At 41.4% G+C, this 22,767-nt stretch overlaps 1 protein-coding gene across 2 annotated transcripts in view; it reads left to right on the top strand.

Moving 5' to 3' along the window:
- Positions 1 to 22,767, top strand: part of SEMA5A (semaphorin 5A) — a 228,959-nt gene that overhangs the window by 41,168 nt on the left and 165,024 nt on the right. For both annotated transcript variants that reach the window (XM_060691100.2, XM_087890210.1), the window contains exon 2: positions 7,062 to 7,139. The gene's annotated coding sequence lies outside the window, so the exon portion shown is untranslated. The remainder of the gene's footprint in view (positions 1 to 7,061; positions 7,140 to 22,767) is intronic.

Genomic DNA, 22,767 nt, shown 5'->3' on the forward strand with positions numbered 1-22,767 from the left:
TAATGTTATCAGCAAATATGATTCAACTCAGTTGGATTTAGTTAAGATTGTGGATTGCTTTCTTACTGAAGGTACTAAATTGACAGAGATAAGACTATTAGTTAGTTTTATTCTCTGAACTCCTTTTGGGAATAGGAATTCCTCCTCTATACTGTTGTTCACAGAATAGTGCAATCTTAATGTAGCTCTTACATTTCTGCTTTGCCAAAAAATTTTTCTTTTATGTTTAAAAGAGATTTGGAATACAGTTTTAGGAAAACAGATGAGAGAGACAAAGTGGGCAGCACTTTGTTGGGTAATTTTCTGTTGGCTTCTATTGGGTAGTTGGATAGTTTTGCATTGGCTTCTATAGAAGAGATGCAGTGGAAGACATCACACATATATAAATTTCTGGTTTAAAATTGTCTTGGGGTTAAAAAGGAAAAAAAAAGGATTTGCAACCAGAATTGTTAGGGAGGGGCTGGGGAATTTAGTCCAATCTTTTCCTTTAGTTTAAAATGAATTATGATCCACTCATCCCTTAAAAGGCAAGCAGCAAAAGTGGCTGGTCAGATCCACTCCATTCCCCACTCGCTCCCCTGCTCCCATATTGAGAAGCTATAGCAGAAATCGATTAATAAGTTTTTTAAAAAGAGACTTTTAGGAAGGAAATCAGGAATTTTTTTGCTGCTATTTTTGGCCATTTACTTATTTATTTTCTTTATGCTGTGGTCAGCCTTCCATTGAAATTTAATGGAAGTTTCTGGAGCAGAATTCTATGTGTCACAAGTTAGTATTTGTGCATTTGCATGTGAGCTGCTGATTGTGCCCCTTGAATTTAAGTGGTCAGTTTATTTATTTATTTATTTTATTCAATTTGTATACCGCCCTTCTCCTAGTGGACTCAGGGCGGTGCACAGCCAAAACTAAAACACATAACAATACAAAATTTAAAATTATTAAAAGAATTATATACTTTGGCCCAATTTTAAAATAATTCAAATTAAAACCCATTGACAGATTAAAAGCTAAACAACTAAAAAACTAAAAAAGGGGGGGGGGTTTCACGCCAGCCCTGCTTGATGGAAAAGAAAAGTTTTCAGGGCACGGCGAAAGACCCGGAGATCCGATATCCTTCTTATCTCCGGGGGCAAATCGTTCCAGAGGGCGGGAGCTGCCACAGAGAAGGCCCTCCCCCTGGGGGTCGCCAGCCGACATTGCCTGGCTGACGGCACCCTGAGGAGTCCCTCTCTGTGGGAGCGTACTGGTCGGTGGGAGGCTATCGGCAGCAGAAGGCGGTCCCGCAAATACCCAGGTCCTATGCCATGGAGCGCTTTAAAGGTGGTAACCAACACCTTGAAGCGCACCCGGAAGACCACTGGAAGCCAATGCAGCTCACGCAGGAGAGGTGTCGCATGGGAGCGACGCCTCGCTCCCATAATCCCCCGTGCGGCTGCATTCTGCACCAGTTGGAGCCTCCAGGTACTCCTCAAGGGGAGCCCCATGTAGAGAGCATTGCAATAGTCCAGGCGGGAAGTGACGAGCGCCTGAGTGACTGTGCATAAGGAATGATCAGATCCTGGTCTGGAGTTCTATTTGATGTTACCTGTTTATGTACCAAAATAAATTGCATCCTATTGGATCTAGATATCTATTTTCAAATACACTATGATATATAGCAACCAGACAAGGCATACATTTGAGGCCAGGACCACATAATGCAGTATAGCACAAATGCAGCTCAATATAAAAGCATTGAGAAGACTAGATCAGGGGTGTTAAACTCAAGCCCGGGGGCCAGATCCGGCCCACAGAGTGCATAGAGTTGGCTTGTGGGGGCCACCCTGGAAACAGCAAAGGACTGGCCCGCAGTGCGTCTGTCAGTGAAAACGGAGTTCGCGAGGGCTGCATGTGGCCCTCCTGAGCTCTGTTTTTGCTGGCAGAGGGCTGCAGGAGGCTGTTGCAGCCAAAAATGGAGCTCAGGAGCCCGTTTTCGCTGGCAGAGCGCTTGGGTCACACTAGGCGCCCCCAAAACGAATGACATTGAGCTGGCCACGCCCACCTGGTCATGGCCCCCAGAGGTCAGACACAACCCTGATGCGGCCCTCAATGAAATAGAATTTGACACCCCTGATTTAGGTTAACAGAATCATTCATAACTTGAAGACAACACAAATATCTATGGTACAGGTTTTCTGGTTCCTTATATTATATATTGAATAAAACTTTTTATTATTTAACAGAGTTGTTAGCAACCACACACTAAAATTAACTTACAAGAGCATTTCAGATGAAGTAGTAGTATTGTCAGTTGCCAAAGGATATTGTCAGTAAGCTTGCAAGAAAGATGTGTAGGATGAGAATAAATTGCTTCGTTAGACATTATAGTGAACAAATGATGACAAAACACATTGGTAAAATAATTACCAATAAATTTAAAGTGCTTTTGTCAAAAGAATATAAAGAACTTGAAAACAGCAAACTGTCTAAAAGTAAGATTTTGAATTCTGCTTTTGGACTCTACACATAACCCAAAATTCACAAAGCTGTTAATGCATAATATTCAATTCTCTCAAGCAACTATGTATCTGTTGAGTGGATCTTTCTGTTGACTTTAATTCAGACTGATTTTTATCTATCTGGGATGGATGGGCCTGAAACTACTCAGTTCCAAATTTGGGCATACTTTGGTAGCAGTCTGTTTCTTTAGGCTTGTGACATATAATGAATTGTAGCACTGTGACAGCTTCCCCCTTACCCCCAGGATTGGTTGCTTATAATGGAGAGGTTGCCCCCAGCATCCACAATAATTCTTTCTTTGGATCTTGATGATCTTACGGGAAGATAAGAGAGAGGATTACATTCAGTAATTGACAGATTTGCTCTCAAATCAAAGAAGACTTGCAGCCAGGCCACAGTTGATTCTCCAACTTAGAAGGTCAACAACCAACCTTTCAAAAATATTCATTGATTAATCTGATAAACCACACACAATTTTTTTGAAGAATTGATTATTGCTGTGTGATTATAAGAAATATATCTAATTTTAAAAAAAACCATGAAGACCAATCAGTTTGAAATATAGGGAACTCTGGTTCCGTATTCTGAATTTCTTATATATTAGTTAGTATAATGAGTCAAGGTTGACTCAGCCTTCCATCCCTCCAAGGTGGGTAAAATGAGGACCCAGATTGTAGGGGGCAATATGCTGACTTTGTAAACTGCTTAGAGAGGGCTGTAAAGCATTATGAAGCGGTATATAAGTCTAACTGCTATTGCTATTATCTGTTTATTTTAATTACATTTTAAAAATCAATAAAACCAAATGACTGGTTTACTATCTTAAAACTCTTCCTTAAATACATTCAAAATTGTAAATGTTTCTGTGTTTGTAAATGTGTTTGTCTAAATACTTTACAAACGAGATCTGTGACTCAGCAAAAATAGTGATAAGAAAAGAAAACCTAGATTATATAACCTTAGATATCTCAGCATTTCCTGGCCTCAACATGGAAGGTTTTATTGGGCATCTAATAAACAACCATTATCATCCTTTGAAAAATTCTATACAAGGACTGTCAAAGATTTTTGCTTGGTTCTGGTGGCTATTGGTATTTGGCTGTTTTTAACTCAAATTTAACAGTTTTCAACTTTGTGGAAGTGCATAAAGATGCATAAAGATGAATTGCCATCTGCTGTGTCTTGAATCATTTGTTGAAATTTTGTATGGGAAAGGATGCAAGCTGGTGCACTGACCTTCAGCTCCTATCTATCCCAGCCAAAATGGCTTGTGGAGAGGTCTTCCGAGAACATCTCAGGGCCAAGAGTACTGATGGAAGGGAGAATCATCGGGGCAAGTTTCTTAGTTAATAGCTAATTAATATTAACAACTAATGTGTTTTTGATTAAATCCTCTCAGATGGTTTGGGGAAATACGGTAAGTGTTACAATGATCAAGACCATAAGTTATATTTAGGAAGAACCATTCAAAGGATATTTTCTTTAAAAAAGTATATTTGAACAGGTTTTAGTTTTCTGCCTCCAGAATGCTTTCTGAACTAAAAGATACTTCTGGGATCTCATGAGCAGACATCTTTCTACGAGCTATGTCACATAAAATACTGTATGTCTGGGAAACTGTGGACAAATATCAAAGGGCCACAATATTGAGACAGACAATTCTTTTTTTTTTCTTCCCAAGACTCATTAGAGGCTTCTTTGTTTTGGTCAGAAGAATATTCTGGTCTCTTATTTTAAAACAAGATACATTCAGCAGTAAAATGACACGTGCATAATTCAGAGCCAGTTGGGACATTGTAGTTGTTATTGCTAATGAAAGCACACTTACAAACAGCAGCAAAGGCTGTTGTCCGTCCAACCTTCTCTGTCCTTCACTCCCACTGCTGCTTCACCACTGTCTATTTTGGACTAGAAGCTCCTTGGAGTCAGGGATATCAGTGTTGCTAATATAACCCTACATGGACTGATGGAAAAATATAAACAATAAGTAAACTAGGATATCTAAGGTTTAAATGCAGGAAGTCTTTGGCTTATGACCACAATTGAGCCTCCAGTTGCCTAAAGCCTCAAAAAGGTAGTGAAACATTGGTTAAGTGTATTTTGCCCCATTTTACAACCTTTCTTGGCCAGTTGTTAAGTGAATCACTGCAATTCAGTGGTGGGTTTCTACTGGTCCGCCCCAGTTCCCACGAACTAGTAGCGGCAGCGGGAGGCTCCGCCTACCCCACCAGATGTCATCACGGACAGTCTGCGCACAGAAGCGTGGTCACAGTTGCGAACCAGTAGCGAAGGTAAGTGGAACCCACCACTGCTGCAGTTGTTAAGTTAGTAACATGGTTGTTAAGTGAATCTAACTTCTCCATTGACTTTGCTTGTCAGAAGGTCACAAAAGCTGATCACATGACCCCCAAGACACACTGCAACCGTCATAAATATGAACTGGTGGCCAAGCATCTGAATTTGGATCATGTGACCATGGGGATGCTACAATGATCCTAAGTGTGAAAAAGGTCATAATTCACTGTTTTTAGTGCCATTGTAACTTTGAATAGCCACTAAGCGAATGGTTTTAAGTCGAAGACTGTCTGCATTATTTTTTTTTTTTCTTTTACCCTAGAGTTTGAGGGCTGGCAGTTAGGTCTCAATGTATGACCACAGTTGAGACCAGAATTTCTGTTGTTAAACAAGGCAGTTATTAAATGAGTTGCACCTGATTATACAGTATTTTTTTGCCATAGTTGTTAAGTAAATCACTGCAGTTGTTAAATGAATTGTGTGGTTGTTTAAGTGAATCTCACTTCCCCCGTTGACTTTGCTTGTCAGAAACTGGCAGGACCACAGATGGCGGTCACATGATCCTGGGATGCGGCAACTATTGTAAATACATGCTGGTTATCAAGCACCCAAATTCTGATCACATGACTGCAGGGATGCTGCAGCAGTCATAAGGTTGAGGACTGGTTGTCACATGTTTCAGTGCTGTTGTAAATGTGAATGGTTGCTAAACTAACGGTTATAAGTCAAGCACTACCTGTATAAGCTAAAATAAGGTCCCCAACCTTTCCTGCTCTGTGGACTGGCAGTGTGTATGTGTGGGAGGGGATGGTTTCATGTGCGTGCCTTTCGCTTGCACTAATGGAGCTTCACACACTTACCTGCCGCATGCGTGGCCTGGTTCCCAACAGGCTGCGGACTGGGAGTTGAGGACCTCTGAACTAAAACTATAAAGTATTATTGTAACAGCTTAATTTTATCATTTTGGGGCTAAGGGTCATTCATGATAACTTTCTTTATTTCATTTTCATCTTTTTCTTTTCAGCAAGTAGTATAAATGCCATGCTCTTATAACTTTATAATTTCTTCTGGACATTTATTTACTATGAAAGTTTTGGGTGTCTCTTGTTCTGGAGTTTGATAATATACATCTTTCTTATGTTTAAACATCACAATATTTTTGCTAGGAAAGTAAAAAGATTCCTCTATCTAGTATACGCCATTACTGCTGATGTGATTACTGTGTGCAATAAAGGTGTTTAAGGCTTCAAATGGTTACTTAGTGGTTACTTTCTGTGACTAAAATGGAAATTAGAAAAAACTGCCAATTATTTTTTTTCCTGGTCTGGAAAGTAGTAATATTTTTTTTCCTGAAATGTCTAGCAGACATACTTGTTTCCCAGTGAAATAAAACAAAATATCCCCGCTGCATTTTCAGATGTATTAAATGAATGTTTGCCTGGCCTTTGGCTTCTGCCGAAATAAAAGTTCTGTGAATTTCATGGTTGCTGTGGATACAGGTAACTGCCTTTGGTTGAAGGGACACTTGCACAAAGCTGCCCTTGTCCTCTAACAGATGCCTGGACAAATAATTTCAAAAAAGAGGTAGAGTTATTTGTATAGGAGAAACTGGTTTTTCTATACTCATGTAAATGCAGTGTCCATTGTGCTTGCAAGGGCTAAAGGAGATCTACATCATTGCTGGAACTGTGACTTTGAACACTAGTAGTTCTAAAGGCTGACTTCTAAGAGAAATAGTCATTTATTCCGTGCCATGGCTGGCTTCTTAGCAGGGTGCTGTGGTTGAGCTGGAAACATTTAAAAGGGCTTGTGTGTGTGTATGTGTACACCTACATATAAGCATTCTGATGTACTTCACCAGCATGTCTGATTTTAAAAGGAAAACAAGGAGATGTTTACAAGACGCCTGAGAATATCAGACTGGCCAATAAAGAGATTTTTCTATTCCCAAGGTGTTACAAAGACTTGTCCTCATAATCCTTTGAAAGGTTGCGGGGGGAGGAAGTGAATGGGAACTGGAAGAGCAGCAGTTCTTTTGTTTTGGGGTCACTCAAAGGACATAGACTACAGTACTGAATAGAAAAACTTGGGCTTTTTAAAATGTCCACCTTTAATTATAGATTTTCAATTATAGATCTCAAGCTGATTTTGCTCTTTAAAGGGAAATTGTCATTTCTGGAATGGATTCCTAGGGGGATAGTGACTAGAGTGGAAACACTTCTCTTCTGACATACTGATGATGCATTTGTTTCATTTTGCCATGCTAGCTTGAGAATTCTTCATGTCCAGCAGATCTGGGAGGCAAGAGGCTGGAGAAATCTGCAATAATGCAAGCGCTGGCATTTGTAAGTACTGGCATGCTTATAAATACCCACGTTCAGTAGCAATATAGTTTCTCAAATGCATTTCAAGCTGCTGCTTCTTTTATACAGATAGACAGCTTCACATTAATTTTCTCTGTCTAGTTTCTTCACTATCTGCAGCTGTAAAAATCATGCTGAATATTTGCATAGATCAAAAATAAATAGAACCATCTGATAGGTCCTAATCTATTACGTGACCTACTATTTTCAAGCCACTAAAATGTGTTAGATTTTAAATGATTCTGTAATAGCTTCTGGCTGCTTTGAGGCATCATAATCACAGTTTATCATAAAGGCTTCCCACCTACAAGGACTATCGTGCACAATTGGCATGGCCATGAGAAGACAATTAAAAGAATTTACTTCTGTTTTAGAGTAATTTTTAACTTGCTTCATTCTCCAAAGTCCTTAAGTTTTAATTTGCAACACATCAACCAAATGATAGTTTACAAAGATGATTTGCCTCCATGAACTGTAGCCAGTGAATTAGCCAGTGATTAAGAGGCAATGTTAAAGTGGTTAGTCAAAAGTGAAAGCATTTGATTTTATTGGTGCCATGCTAGTAAACAGTTTAGTGCCACAACTAATTATAGTGCTCTAATTATGAGGAAGATAGTTGGACTTGTTTGTTTTATAATTTGCCCTAAATTTATAGGGTGAGTATATAGGCTACCTGTAACTCTGCAATGGCAGAAGAAATGGAATGTCATACTACTGTTTGTATTGTACTGTTTTGAAATATTAACGATGTACGTTGCTTGGTGTGAAATCTTTTTCTAGTAAATTTCATTTAGACTGTTTTTGTTGTTGCTAGTTTTAGAAAACATGCAGTTTGTTATCGAAGAGAAACTTCAGTAATGAAAGTGAACATAAAAATATTTGGGGCAAAAATGGAAATACTGTACTATAGAGGAATGAAGAGCCCCATTTGAATAGCTGGTGGGTGTGTCATGTGCTACATTAGTGAGGAAGATATTACACTACTAGGAAAAACAGTAGTGTGGGTTATTTTCCTCTGTTTTCCAGTACTTTATTGCTTATTAATTGGCTCTTTCCATCAATATTTGTTTTTGATAATCCTGCTACAGTGTACTCTAATAATGCCTCACATCTTAAAATCATATTTATACTTTTTTTTAAAAAAGTGTATATTATTCTATGAATTCATGCTCCCTCTTTCTACTCATAGAGTGATTTCTGTGACTATGGCAGACCTGGGCATTTTAGTGCCCACAGACCACATTCAGCCTCCAGTTTGTCTCAGTCCAGCCCGTGGCAGCAGGTGGCGCTAGTGGGGGGCAGGGCATTATGAGAGGCAAGAGTGGGGTGTCAGCAGCGGTGGGGGCAGGATCCACAACAATCCCAGTTTCTCATATGGCCCCTTGGGATAATTAATTACCTGGACTATGGAATTGAATAGGAAGGGTGGAGATAAATTGAATAAATATATAACATGACATTATATAATTCCACCCAGATTTTACTTATGTGTCAATTTCAATTTATCTCATTATATGTTTATATCTATTTGAAGTTTCTATAACTTGCATAATTTCTCAGTTATGTAAAAGAGTATCATTTTTAATCCATATGTATATACCGATATATATTTTAAGTCCTTTTTAGCAACTTTAGCAGCTACTACAGTAGCAGTTATGATGGTGATGAAAAAATAACTTTACAACTAATCTTTGCATTTACAAACCTAGCAGGTCTATAAAACAAAGAAAAGCTAAAGTAAGATCATAAGCACAGTCATGGTTTCACCTAGTGACCACTTTGCTTAATGACTCTTTGCTGGTCCAGCTCAGATTGCTAAATGAGGACTACTATTACTGTGGAGAGAATTGAACCAAGAAGATCCTAATTGTAGCTTGATACATCATAAAGTAACGAGCTACAAATCCTATAAGAAAAGCAAACATTACAGCTTTATTAATGTTTTCAAAGGAAGTTGTCATAGCTTTCTGCACCTTTGGATTTAGATACAAATTTCCTGGATTGTGGATTGTGTCCATTTTATCAGATAAATGGAAAGTACTGTGAAAAGGATTTTATAGGTATACAATGGTAGAACAATAAGGGAAAGAGACCAGAACTTAGTAGACAGTAATCGTAAGTAATATAAGGCTTTCTTATTTGAAATATCCATTATGTGAGTTTTTGGTTTTCAGACTATTTGTCTAATGAGGTAGACACGATCTACAAAAAATATGTAAAAATAAATTGGTCAGCATCATTAATGTAAGTTTTTAAAACTATAATCCAGACAATTTTCACTTTTCTCATTTCCTGAGAAATTATTTTTAGCGCTCCCCTCCTCCCAATTAGCTAGTATACATAGACTAAACCTTTGTTGTAAGCATTCATTAAGTACAGCCTGGCAGTAGAACTTTGATGGCTCTAATTGGTTAGTATAAACCAATTGGTTAGTATAAACATGTAATCTATTTTTGATGAGGGCTCTTGAATATTTCCTATAGCACCATCTCACTATCATTTCTAGAGAATCAATAGAATAATTATATAGTTTTACTAGTATATGTCTCCTTTAGCTATACCTGAGGGGGAAAAAAGCAAAATAGCAGGCAGTACAGGAGGAGGTTTAATTGGGCCATGTAGACCAGTGAGAGGGCTCTTAAATTTTCAAATACGCCTAAGAGGATTTTACTTTAATTAAGAACTAGCCTTTGGCAGTAGGAAATGAAATGAGTTGGACTGTTTAGGGTTTGAAATACTCTAAGGAACTTCAGCAACTTAAATATGATCAACACTTTAAACAATTCTAGCAAGAAATACTTGGTGCAAAAAAAAAAGAGAGAGAGAGAGTCAAATTCACAAGATAGCATTAGAAATTGAAAGAAGTGCTACTTTTTCCAACTAAGAGGAAATCTTAGTTATGATACTAAATGCCATAAAAAGTTAGAGATTCTGTTCACATGTCATGCTATACCATAGTTTTAACGATAGCTTTAACTATAAATTTTAATTGATTATGTACAATCAAATCAGCGTTGACTCTGAACCACATAAATATATTCTCCAAATGACAATCTGTCTGTAACCTGCTCCTTCAGGTTTTCCAAAAGCACTGTAACTGAATCTGTCCACTCTGCTGCTTATCTTCTTCTCTTTCCTTCCACCTTGCCCAATATTATAGCCTTCTCCAGGTCTTTGCATAATATATCTAAAATTAGATAATTTGATCCCAGTAATTTATGATTTCCTTGATCCAGTTGTGTCATCGTCCAGATGTGGGCTGCTTCAGTCGGATCTGTTGCTGGCTGAGCCATAGTTTTTTTGACCACGCCCCTTGCTCCTCCCTTTGGGGCCCAGTTTAGGCTCAGTCGGCCTGAGAATAACATCTCCTACAGATCTGGCTCTCAGCCCAGATCTGTTCGATTGCATTTAAATTGTAAGTTTTTTTGACCTTTTATTTTCTTATTTCTTTCATTTATTTTCCTATTTAATTTTTTCTTGTAATTTTCCAGAAGTTCCGGTCTACTAGGCTAGTTAAGAAATATTTTTAGTTTTATTTTGTATTTAATAGCCTACCGGTATACCTCTTATTGGAGCAGTCTGTTCTATCAGGCTTTTCAATAGCTCCAGGCGGCGGCCATTTTGGAAGCCTCTTCGCGTGTCTTTTTAATTTTTTTTCCCCTTTGGTGGGTTTTTTTTAAATCTATACCACCAACGACAGTGCAGGGGGCTTAAACCTTTGTACCACCACCGTTTGTAGCGATATTCTGGGACAAACCCCAGAATCGCTAAAATCAGCCGCCGCCCCCGCCCTCAGCTCCCGGGACCGCAGAACAGCTGTAGGGCGGTCCTTTGAAGCGTCGCAGCACTTTGGAAAGGTGATAATTGCCGCTTTGCCACCAACAAGTCAATAGGAGGCTTTTTAACCCTTTTTTAGCCAGCGATCCTCCTATACCACCAACGGAGCTTATACAGGAGAGCTGTAAGATTTCCTTACACTCTCCACGTGGCAATATTACAGCCGGGGTTTTTTTGTGGCTGTAAAGGCGCTTTATAGGGGCTGTTTCTAGGTTTCCTGGACAGTCACCTCTAGAGCAAGTTTCTTCTGCTCACGTGTTACTTGGCAGCCAGTGAGCTAACGCCAGATCCTCTGCTTTTGTTTACCTTACCACGTGGCGAAAGTGAAACTAAATCTTTACAGTCGACATCTTGGTCGCAGTGAGTATACTATTGCAATGGCAGAGCGTTCTTCCCACGGGGAGGGAAATACCATGCCTCAGGGGGAAAAAAAGCAGATTGCAAGCGCAAGCACTCTTCTAAAACAGAGGAAAAAGACTTGCAACGGAGGCATAAGGCTTTAGAGAAGCAAATTTCAAAAGCTATTGTTCATGTGCCCAGTAAGGAAACCTCTCCTCCCCCCGCTACTCCCCCCCTTCCTATTGTTGAAGTTCACCAAGCTTGGTCTTCAGAAGGCGAGGGAGGGGTTCTTATTCAAGAAGAACAAGGCACTCTGCAAAATCCATTTGCAAGTCAAATAATTTCTCCGGCTTCTCCTGCTCCTAGCAGAAATGTGACACCAGCTCAGGCTGCAAGGGAGTTTCCCTTGCAAGATCAGATCCCAGAGGACCCTTTTAAAAATCTGCCAGAAAACTTACAGGTTTTAATTGAAAGGGCCATTGCTTCTCAAGTGGAGGATGCCTATAAAAGGCATCATTCTGGATCAATAATTTCTGAGCATTCCAGTCATGCTAGAGTATCTCCTGCAGTTAGTCTTACTGGCTCTCATTCCCCTACTGCTTCAAGGGCTAGTGAATCCTTTGCTTTGGAGATGGATCACCATTCTGATTTATCAGATGATGAGGGCGTAATTCAAGATCAACCTGCCTTTACAGGTTTATTTCATCCACACAAATTTAAGTCTCTGTTACATATGGCACGCATTACTGCAGCTCTAGACAATGATGATTACATTAAAGAAATGCAAGAAGATAGCCAGGGTCATAAAAAGGGACTTTTTGCTGAACCCACTCCTGAACAATCCTTTGTTCCAATCCCTCAATTATTTACAGACGTGGTTAAGAAACAATGGTCTAGCCCTGCAACCATGGCCTCTACCCTTGCTTCAGATAGGAAGTATTATACAGTTGCACCCAAATTTGCTCAACTGTTGCAAGTCCGCCCTGTGGACAGTCCTGTAGCAGCTCTTTCGTCTCCCTCCTCCTATGTGACGGGATACTTCCAAGGATCTACGACCAGAGGATAAAAAATTAGACTTCCTGTGCAAGAAGAACCACCAGGCTGCTGCATGGGCAATTCAATCGGCTGCCTCAGCCTCCTTTTTCAACCAATCAACCATCCTTTGGCTTCAGCAATTGCAAGCAAGAGTGCCCCCTAGTGAGGTTCGCCTCCATCAGGATATTAATAAAATCATAGCTGCTACTCAATTCTCAGCAGATGCCACTCTAAATTCGGTTAAATTCACCTCTAGGGTCCTAGCCTCTACTGTATCAGCCCACAGGATGATCTGGCTCCGTCAGTGGCCAGCAGATCTTCGGGCCAAATGGCGTTTGGCTGCAGCTCCATATTGTGCAGGGAAATTATTTGGTGAGTCACTTGAGCCCCTCCTCATTGAAACACGGGACAAGCATAAGATTCTTCCTTCAACATCTACACGTGTTGACAGACGATCTTATCCTTATTACAAGAGGGCATCCTTTCGTTCCTATTACCATGGAAACACCTCCCAACAGGGCTTCCCTCAGGGATCAAGCCGGTCTTCGGACCGTCAGTCCTTTCGGGATAGGGGCAGACAATTCACACAGTCCAAGCGGCCCTTTCGTGGTTCCGGCTACCACCAGTCCCGCGGCCGTAAGCAATTCATCACCAAACCCTCCCATTGGAAGCCGCCTGGCTCTCTTCGCAGACAGGTGGAAAGCCTCTACCCCAGGCCTCTGGGTCCTATCCATAGTAACATTTGGCCTCCCCCTGGAATTTCTATCCACACCTCCGACACGTTTCATTCAATGCCCACCTTACAGCAGCGAGTCCAGACGCCTCCTGATGGACCAAGCTGTTCAACATCTCCTGCATATTCGCGCCATAGAGGAGGTCCCTCAAAGCGAATGGAAACAGGGATTTTATTCTATCCTGTTTGTGGTTCCGAAACGGTCGGGGGGCGGGGTGGAGGGCAATACTGGATTTAAAATCTCTCAATTCTTACATAGTGTATCGCAGATTCAAAATGTGTTCACTAACCTCTATTCTTCAGGGGATTCGTCCCAACGACTTTCTAGTTTCCATAGATCTCACAGAGGCCTACCTTCACATCCCAATACTTCCAAGGCATTGGCAATATCTCTGCTTCAGCTACGCAGGAAAACATCTACAGTACCGGGCCCTTCCCTTCGGCCTGGCATCCGCACCAAGGGTCTTCACAAAGGTACTGGTGGTAGTAGCAGCTCATCTGAGGCAACAACCGGTAAGACTCCAGGCTTACCTGGACGATATTTTGATTCTAGCTCCATCTCACGACCAAGCCTTACACGATCTACACATCACAATTCAAACCTTGACCGAACACGGGTTCCTAGTCAACTACAAGAAGAGCTACTTAGTACCAACCCACAGACTCGTCCACCTCGGGGCCATCATAGATACACATCAAGGCGCAGTCTACCTGTCCTTGGAACGTTGAGCAGACATCAAAGACATGATAGCTCACATTCACAAAAACCCTTCTGTTCCATTGGCCACCTTGTCAAAACTTCTAGGCAAAATGATCTCTTGCATTCAGATCGTCCCCTGGGCATGCCTTCACGCCCGACACCTGCAGTGGTTTCTACTGCCTTTCCAACGAAAGCGACAAGCTCACACCATGGCCACTGTCAGAGTCCCACTATCAGTCAGGCGATCACTACACTGGTGGACATCGCCTTCTCTAGACGGGGGATGCCTTTTCATGGACCAAAACAGGATCACCCTCACGACGGATGCCAGTCTTCATGGCTGGGGGGCGCATCTTGAATCGCATGTGGCTCAAGGTCGTTGGTCTCCATCAGACCTGTCAAACCCCATAACTTGGCTAGAACTGAAGGCCATCCGCCTAGCTCTCATACAGTTTCAACAGTTTGTTCAAAACCATCACGTTCTGGTGCTGACAGACAACGTAGCTGCAAAAGCACATGTCAATCGTCAAGGGGGGACTCACTCGAGACGTCTCATGGAGGAAACCTTTCGTCTAGGCAAGTGGGCCGAGCAACATCTCCTCTTCATCTGAGCAGATCACATAGCGGGGACAGAAAACATCCAAGCAGATTTCCTCAGCAGGACTCAGATAGACAATGCCGAGTGGCAGCTCCATCTGGACATTTTTCAAGTGATATGCAACAGGTTCGGGTTTCCGCGCATAGACCTCTTCGCAACGAATCTGAACACTCAACTTCCTCGCTTCTTTTCAAGGTTCCCGACTCCGGGAACGGAAGGGATCAATGCTCTCCGCCTCACATGGCCTCCCGGTCTTCACTATGCCTTCCCACCTCTGCCTCTGATCCCAGCTCTGCTCCAGAAGGTGGTTGCCGACGGGCCGGAAATTATCCTGATAACTTCGCACTGGCCATGGCGCCTGTGGTTTGCGGATCTGGTCAGTCTCTCCATATCACACCATTGGAGGATTCCATCGGACCAGATCGTCCTGAGGCAGGGAGTCCTGACCCATCCGGAGCCTCAGTGGCTCCAACTGACTGCTTGGCACTTGAAAGGGTTCTCCTAAAGTGGGACATGTATTCAGCTAGGGTGATTCCTACTGTACAGGCTTGTAGACGCAGGTCCACAGTTAGGATTTACAATATCACCTGGGTAGCCTTTGTACGATGGTGTAGGTCCCACCAGATCAATCCTCTGCTAGCCTCCCCTCCTCAGGTCCTAGAATTCCTGCAGGATGGCTTGGACCGTGGTCTGGCCCACAGCACCCTTAGAAGACATGTGGCAGCACTGTCTACGGCCCTATCCAAGCCCTCTGAACAGCCGCTCACTCACCACCCCGTTATTAGAAAATTTCTGAGAAGTGTCAGGCTCTTACGGCCTTCCTCAATTCATAGGTATCCCACTTGGGACTTACCCAGAGTCCTTGACGCCATCTCCCTTTGAGCCCCTCCACACGGTCCATCTTCGTTTCCTCACCCTTAAGGTAGCATTCTTAGTGGCCATAACTTCGGCTCGCCATATCTCAGAGCTGGCAGCCCTCTCTGTTAGGGACGATCTATGCATATTCAGACCCGACACCGTCGTCTTACGACTAGACCCCTCCTTTATTCCTAAAGTTAATTCACTATTTCATAGGACTCAGGACATTATTCTTCCCAATTTTTGTCCTAGACCTTCCCATAACTTGGAACGGAGGTGGCACACCTTAGACGTGCGGAGGGCTCTGAAAATATACATTACACGAACTGCCCCTTTCAGAAAATCCGAGGCCTTGTTTGTCTCTTTCTTGCCAAGTTCCTTAGGGAATAAGGCTTCATCTGCAACGGTTGGTCGCTGGATCAGAGCATGTATTGCCTTGGCATATCAAGCCCAGGCGGTTCCTATTCCCAGTCAAATTACTGCTCACTCCACCTGGAGTGCGGCTACATCGGCGGCCTGGGCAACTCAGGCTTCCCTTGAGGAGGTCTGCAGGGCGGCCACCTGGTCCACCCCCTCGCCATTTATTAGACATTACAAGTTAGATGTCTTTGCTTCTGCAGAAGTGGCATTTGGCAGGAGGGTTTTGCAACAGGTGCACCGGTCAGGGGTCTCCCCAGGCCCTTCGTCATCCCACCCTTAGGACTGCCAAAACTTTGGTATGTCCCACATCTGGACGATGACACAACTGGATCAAGGAAATTAGGCATTGGTCTTACCTTGAAGGCCAAATTTCTTGATAGTTGTATCATCGTCCAGCCCCTCCCTCTGTCTCAGGGCCTGTACAGTTTGTTTTTTGTAAATGTTAAAGGAGTTTATTTTCCAGTTGTCCCGTTGGACCAGTTTCTATTTCTGAGGATGATGGTTCCTGTTGGAGCTTGTTCCTGTGGCCTTCTTCGCCAAACTGGGCCCCAAAGGGAGGAGCAAGGGGCATGGTCAAAAAAACTATGGCTCAGCCAGCAACATATCCGACTGAAGCAGCCCACATCTGGACAATGACACAACTATCAAGAAATTTGGCCTTCAAGGTAAGACCAATGCCTATTTTCAGTGAGAATGTTGAGTTGATTTGTTTGATGATCCATTTTTGTTTGGCTGTCTAAGCTATTCTCAGGAGTCCTCTCCATCATCAAAGTTCAAAAGTGTCAATACTCTTTCTATTCTGCTTCTTCAGAGTCCAGCTTCCCCTTCCATTGAATATCATAGGGCTGTGATGGCGAACCTATGGCACGCATGCCACAGGTGGCATGCGGAGCCATAACGGTTGGCATGCGAGCTCAGCTCTGCACGTATGCGTACGCTGGCCATCTGATTTTTGGGCTTTCTGGGCCCACCGGAAGTCGGCAAACGGGCCATTTCTGACCTCCGGAGGGCCTCTGGGGGGGGGGAGGTTGTTTTCGCCCTCCCCAGGCTCCTAGAAAGTTTCTGGAGTCTGGTGAGGGCAAAAAACAGACGTACTGGGCCAACCGTGCCATTGAGTGCCAAAAGCAGGGGGAGCGCAGGGGGGTCGTGCGCGCATGTGCAGGATGCGGGCACATAGAATTATGGGTGTGGGCACGCATGTGCACGACCCCCCTGTGTGACCCCAGTTTTTGGCACGCGATGGCAAAAGGGTTAGCCATCACTGTCATAGGGAATACCATGGCTTTAACTATTCTGATCTTTGTAAGTATAGACATATTGCAGCACCTGAGTATATTTTCCAAGGCTTTCATGGTTGTTTTACCAAGTGCTAGTTTGTGGCATATTTCTTGACTTGTTTTTATTTTACAGTTGATAGTTGATCCTAGGGCCTGGTGGCTCAGCAGACAAAAAGCATTGTGATTAACACCAGCTATCTGCAATTACTGTAAGTTCGAATCTCACCCGGCTCAAGGTTGACTCAGCCTTCCATCCTTTCTAAGGTAGGTTAAATGAGGACCCAGTTTGTGGGGGCAATAAGCTGACTTTGTATAAATATACAAAAGTATGAAAGCTATTGCTTAACGTATTGTAAGCCACCCTGAGTCTCCGGAGAAGGGCGGCATATAAATCAAATAAAAAAAAAAAAGGCAGAAATTATCTACTATTTCCCAATCTTTATTTTGAATGCTAAGACTGATTATTGTAGTTGTTATTAGTCTCCTCTTCTTTATATGTAATCATATTCCCATTTATTCACTGTACTCCGTGACTTTCATAGTTTATTAAGTATACCAAAAATAAACCAATGACTATATATTCACCTGATGTGGCAAATTAGGCTAATTTGCTATTGATCGCTCTTTCCTGTGAACAAGCGTGGTATAGAAACCGCTTTCTCTGGCTTGTTTAGGACTTACTGTATCATCCCTCAGGGGCTTCCTACTGTGAATGTCTCCATAAACAAACTTCATACCATGGAGATATTCTCCTCCCACAGATGAACTGCATTCATATCTTATATAAGCCTTAAACAAAATGCTAACAGTTGTTTCCAAGCTCTGCAACTGGGAGGGATAGAGTGATCAGACAAGTGTATTTACCAGTAATGAACAAGCCTAGTTTTTTTGTATCTCCAAAGAATTTGTTTTACAGAGAAATAAAAATGGCTAGCTTAGCTACTTCTTAATTGGCATTTCCTCCTTTTTCCCAAACTCTTCGGCCATCAGTTTGTGGTTAACAGAGGCTTGGGCCAGGCCCTAACCCAAATATAAAATATGTCAAGAAACTGCATGTGGTGCCAAGCCATATTCAGTTTTAACAAGCTAACAAACAATGGTTTTAAACTAAGTTCTGATCCTTTGTTGATTCAGTGACCTCACTGATGTTCAAGATAAAGCACATACATTCTATTATGGCTTAGCATGATGTGAATACCCAGAATGACAGGACTACTGCTTCAACAAAGTGGGCAAAAAGGAGAGATAGACACTAACATTCAAGTCACATTTCAGAAATACGCACAGCAGCAGTGTCAGTTTCTCAATAGTTTTATATGTTTTGCATACATATCTCATTGGAACATTGAACATAGTGGGTAATGGTAGACGACAGCAGATTTTTCCAGTCAAAGAGACTAAGGAGAATTTTGGATTTCAGAGACAGAGAAATGTCTTTAATTTTTTTAGTGGTAGCCTTGCAAGGTAGTCTATACAGGAAGTACCTCCAGATGAACTAATCCTACTTTATTGTAAGGTTACATTAACAGAATCTTGCAAACTTGAAGGTACATTTCTCTTTCTCTTCCTACGCCCACCCCATCCCTTTTACAACCCAAGAAACTAGGGAGGGTCTCTTCTGAGATGTTTATCATGCCCATATTCTTTCTGTGGGCCAAGCTGCCTCTTATCCAACCATTCTCCTTGTGGTGACTCTTCCCACATCTACCAATGTCGTTCCTACATACCATTATAGATAGTGGATTGCAGAATATTACTACATATAGCAGGCAGATGTTAGTAGCTGATACTAAAGAAGTATTTCAGTCTTTAACAGATCTACCCAGACTTATAGGACATATATATGACATTCGGAATGCTTGCTATCTGCAGTCTCACAAAATAGCTGTCTTAGTATATGTAGTCACAAAACTCCTATTTACCAGAAGGCATGCTATTGAAATTACTCCTCACATTCCGCTTTGGCCCTGTGGGATGCTCTGGACTATATCAGCTTCCTCTAGTGTCTAGTCAGTTTGCCAAAACAAAGTGTTAGCCCCATCATTTTGGGGCTGCAGTCTCTATCATTATTTTCTAAGGATCCCTTCAAGAGGTTACCTGAAGCTGACCTTGTGCTTGGCATCATGCTAGCTTCATTAAAAATAAATGAATAAATAATAGATTAATTAAAATATTAGATGGTATAAGGAACCTGCTGGGTTTCAAAGGAGGTTTTACTGGGTACATTACTGCCCATGGAGATTGCAGGTTTATAACTCCAAGACCGGACCTGAATAAGTACTGTGAAGTAGAGCTAACACAGTGATTTAAGATCTATTATCCAAAAGTATAATACAGGGGGTGCAATGACTCAGTGGTTAAAGATGCTGAGCTTGTCAGCTAGGGTTTAAGACAGCTAGGGTTCGAGACCCAAGCGCTGCACAATGGGTGAGCTCCCATTCCTATCCCAGCTCCTGCTCACCTAGCAGTTTGAAAGCATACAAATGCAAGTAGATTAATAGGTACCACCGGTGGGAAAGTAATGGCATTCCATGCACCTTTGGTATATAGCTATGCTGGCCACATGACCACAGAAAATATCTTTGGACAAGGCTAGCTCCCTTGGTCAAGAAATGGAGATAAGCACCCTGCTCTAGAGTAGGACATAATTGGACAGGGTAACATTTACCTTTATAATAATGATACAGCACGTAGAAAATCTGCGTATTGACAAAATTTCCATCTGTCAATTATAAAATGCCACACTGCTTGGATCCACACATATATGACATACTAGGTTTTGGGGAAGAACTCAGAATGAATGAAAGCTAATGCCTGTTAATAAACCTGTGATTTCACATTGTTATATATGTAATAATAATAATAAATTCCAAAACATTACTTGAACACCATCAGCATTGACAAAGTCACCATTAGTCAGTTGCAACAGGCAGCTTTACTTGGAACAGCTTACATCCTGCAATGATTTAACACCATCAAACAACAACATTTACGTATCCCAGATTCTTAGGAAGAACTGGATAGGTGGATAAAAATGCCAAATTCAGTCTAAACATCTGGCTGACTATGCAAGGAAACATACTAATAAATAAGATAAGGGAGAGGATGTAAAGACGATTTTCAGTAAATTGTTTCCCTTTTGTTTGTATCATTCTAGTATGTCTCTAAAGCTGGTAGGGAAGAGGGTACATAGAAAATAGACATGTATAGAGCTCTGAGCCAGACTGCCACCAAAATACTGTTTCTATGGTGAATATTGTTGCATGCAATTTCTGATATTATTACAAATGCTTAACTGAGCGACTGTGTCCTTCAGACTCTCTCTTATTCTTTCTGCTTTATTTTTCATAGAGAAAGGAAGCCTAGATCTCCTACAGAGAAAAGAAATGTTTCTCATTAGGAAATTTCATTATGAATCTGACACACCTGAATTGGCTGTTCATATATTCAGGATCCAATCTGGAAGGAAGAGAAACTGTCTGTTGTCTTGTGATGCTTACATATTGTATCCTCTGGGACAATGTTTGGCGTGTTCTCTCTATATGTCTGCTTATGACTTGGCCTGCTCTTTCTGGGTTGGCATATGACTTCTAGGGAAGCAAACGCATTGTGAGTCAAGAATGCATTTCAAACAGACCTTAGAGATTTATTTTTAAGGGAATCAGCCTAGCCTAGACTTCCATTCCATATTACAAGTTTCTAAAGCTGTTTTTTTTTTTAAAAAAATGGAAAGTGAAGCAAGCAATGTACAATTGCACATTACAGATAGTTTCAATTTAAGAGATCATATGCATATTTTCATGGGAGCTCATTGGATCAGTGGTTAAAGATGCTGAGCTTGTCAGATGGAAAGCTGATAGCCTGGGAAAAAAGTGGTTTCCTTGGAAACCACTTTTGGACTTTATGCTTGAGGTGGAAAAAAATGAAACCCTGTTTTTGGGTTTTGCTGATTAGATAGATTTGTTGTTATAGAAATGGCTAGTATTTGCTATTATTCAGTATAAAAGTAAAAAGTTGAGGTTTTATATTACTGCCTTATTCTGCTGCACCAAAAAGAGTTAGAAGTCAGTGCTTTTTTTCTTTTTACCCTCTATCCCTACACTTTCCTCTTTTCCCCTTTTCCTCCCTTATTCTCCCATTACTTTCATTTTTCCTTGTACTTCTGTATTTTATATTTTGATAAACTAATAAAATAGTAAAAGTGTGAACCAAGTGCCGTGCAACAGGGTGAGCTCCCATTACTTGCCCCAGCTCCTATCAACTCAGCAGTTTGAAAGCATGCAAATGCAAGTATATAAATAGGTACCACTTCAGTGGGAAGGCAATTCATCTGTCTCGGCGTATAATCATGTTGGGCGCATCGCTGACTCCCTCGGCTAAGAAAAGGAGTTGAGCACTGCTCCCTAAAGACAGATTTAACAGGGGAAACCTTTACCTTTAGGCATTTCAATTCTCTGTTTCTAGACTCATTAAAGGGGAAAAGGACTATTTTTATCTGCATCTAATACTTATCTGCATTTCTACCTCATTAGGCCTCTGAAGTTTAACCACAGGGACTTATTTGTTGTCTTTGTTTTGGGGGTATTTTTCCACTTGGAATCATTTCAGTGTTTGGGGTTTTGGTTGTTCTTTTTCTCTTTTTCTAGAAAGCCATTCTCCTTGTAAATCAACTTTGGGAAGAAATGAATTGGCAAGAAGACAGGATTACTGTGCCCTGCATTGGTCTCACCAACCAAGGCTGCAGCTTTAGAACTCTGCTTTTTTAAAAATAAATTTGATGTCATTGGGCATAGATTTGGAGATCCATTCAGATTTGGAGGAATGGTTCCTTTTGAATTCTTTATATTTTCAGTCTAGTTGCCAGCCCTACTCAGTAGACCAGACCAGAAAAGCAAGTCCACCAAATTATATTGGTTAGAACTACTTTTATTGAGATTGGCAATAATCAGAATCTCCCAAATCTGATTGTTCCATGCCTCTTTCCCCCTCTTATATTCTAATGCAAGGCTCCCCAGTCTCTGGGCCAGCACTGGTCTGTGGCATGCTAGAAATTGGTCCATGCAAACAAGTGAAGCCCAGTCTGTGAAAAAAACTGTCCATGGAACCAGTCTCTGGCGCTCAAAAAAGGTTGGAGGCTGCTGCTTTAACGAACCAGGGCAGCTTTTGCCTAAGCTGTTTCTAAGCATTATTCTATTTCTCAGGACATAAAAAAATGTTTCAGGTAACAGTTCTTGCATATTTCTGTCAAGGGCATCTTCCTTACAGTCTCCAGAAATTCTGAAAATGAGGACCAACACCTCTGGCAAGCATCAGATTTGAGAAGACTGTTTTAGCCTCCCACAGTTACTTCAGTTTCTTAAAAAATAGCCAATCAAAATGACTAGTAGCTGGTAAAAGCAAGATCTTCATGTAATTAGCATTTTAATAGTGAGGGAAGGTGTTGGAGATTAATGAGAGTGGCACTAAATTGGTTGAACTGCTTTTCCATTTCTTGCAGTGCTGCGTGTAGTCTCACATTGAAATTAACTACCTTCTTATTTCTTCATAATTGCTCATATCATATTTTGGGATGACACTAAAGAAATTAAAATATAAATAACCTATTTCTATTTGCAAAGTTTCTGTTCCCTATCATCCCATCCTTGTTCTCGGGTTGACATTTGTTTTGGAAATTATGCTTGTGTTTCTCAAAAATGGGAAGAGAAACAATTTTTCTTCTTGTGTTATTTTCCTCATTATTTGTCATGAAGGCAACGACTGTAGGAGGAGACTTAGGAGAAAGTTTACCTTTCCATTGGTCCTGTCCTGTACTG

The sequence above is a fragment of the Pantherophis guttatus genome, chromosome 3 (genome assembly GCF_059756535.1).
Source record: "Pantherophis guttatus breed Tessera chromosome 3, ASM5975653v1, whole genome shotgun sequence".
Lineage (NCBI taxonomy): Eukaryota > Metazoa > Chordata > Lepidosauria > Squamata > Colubridae > Pantherophis > Pantherophis guttatus.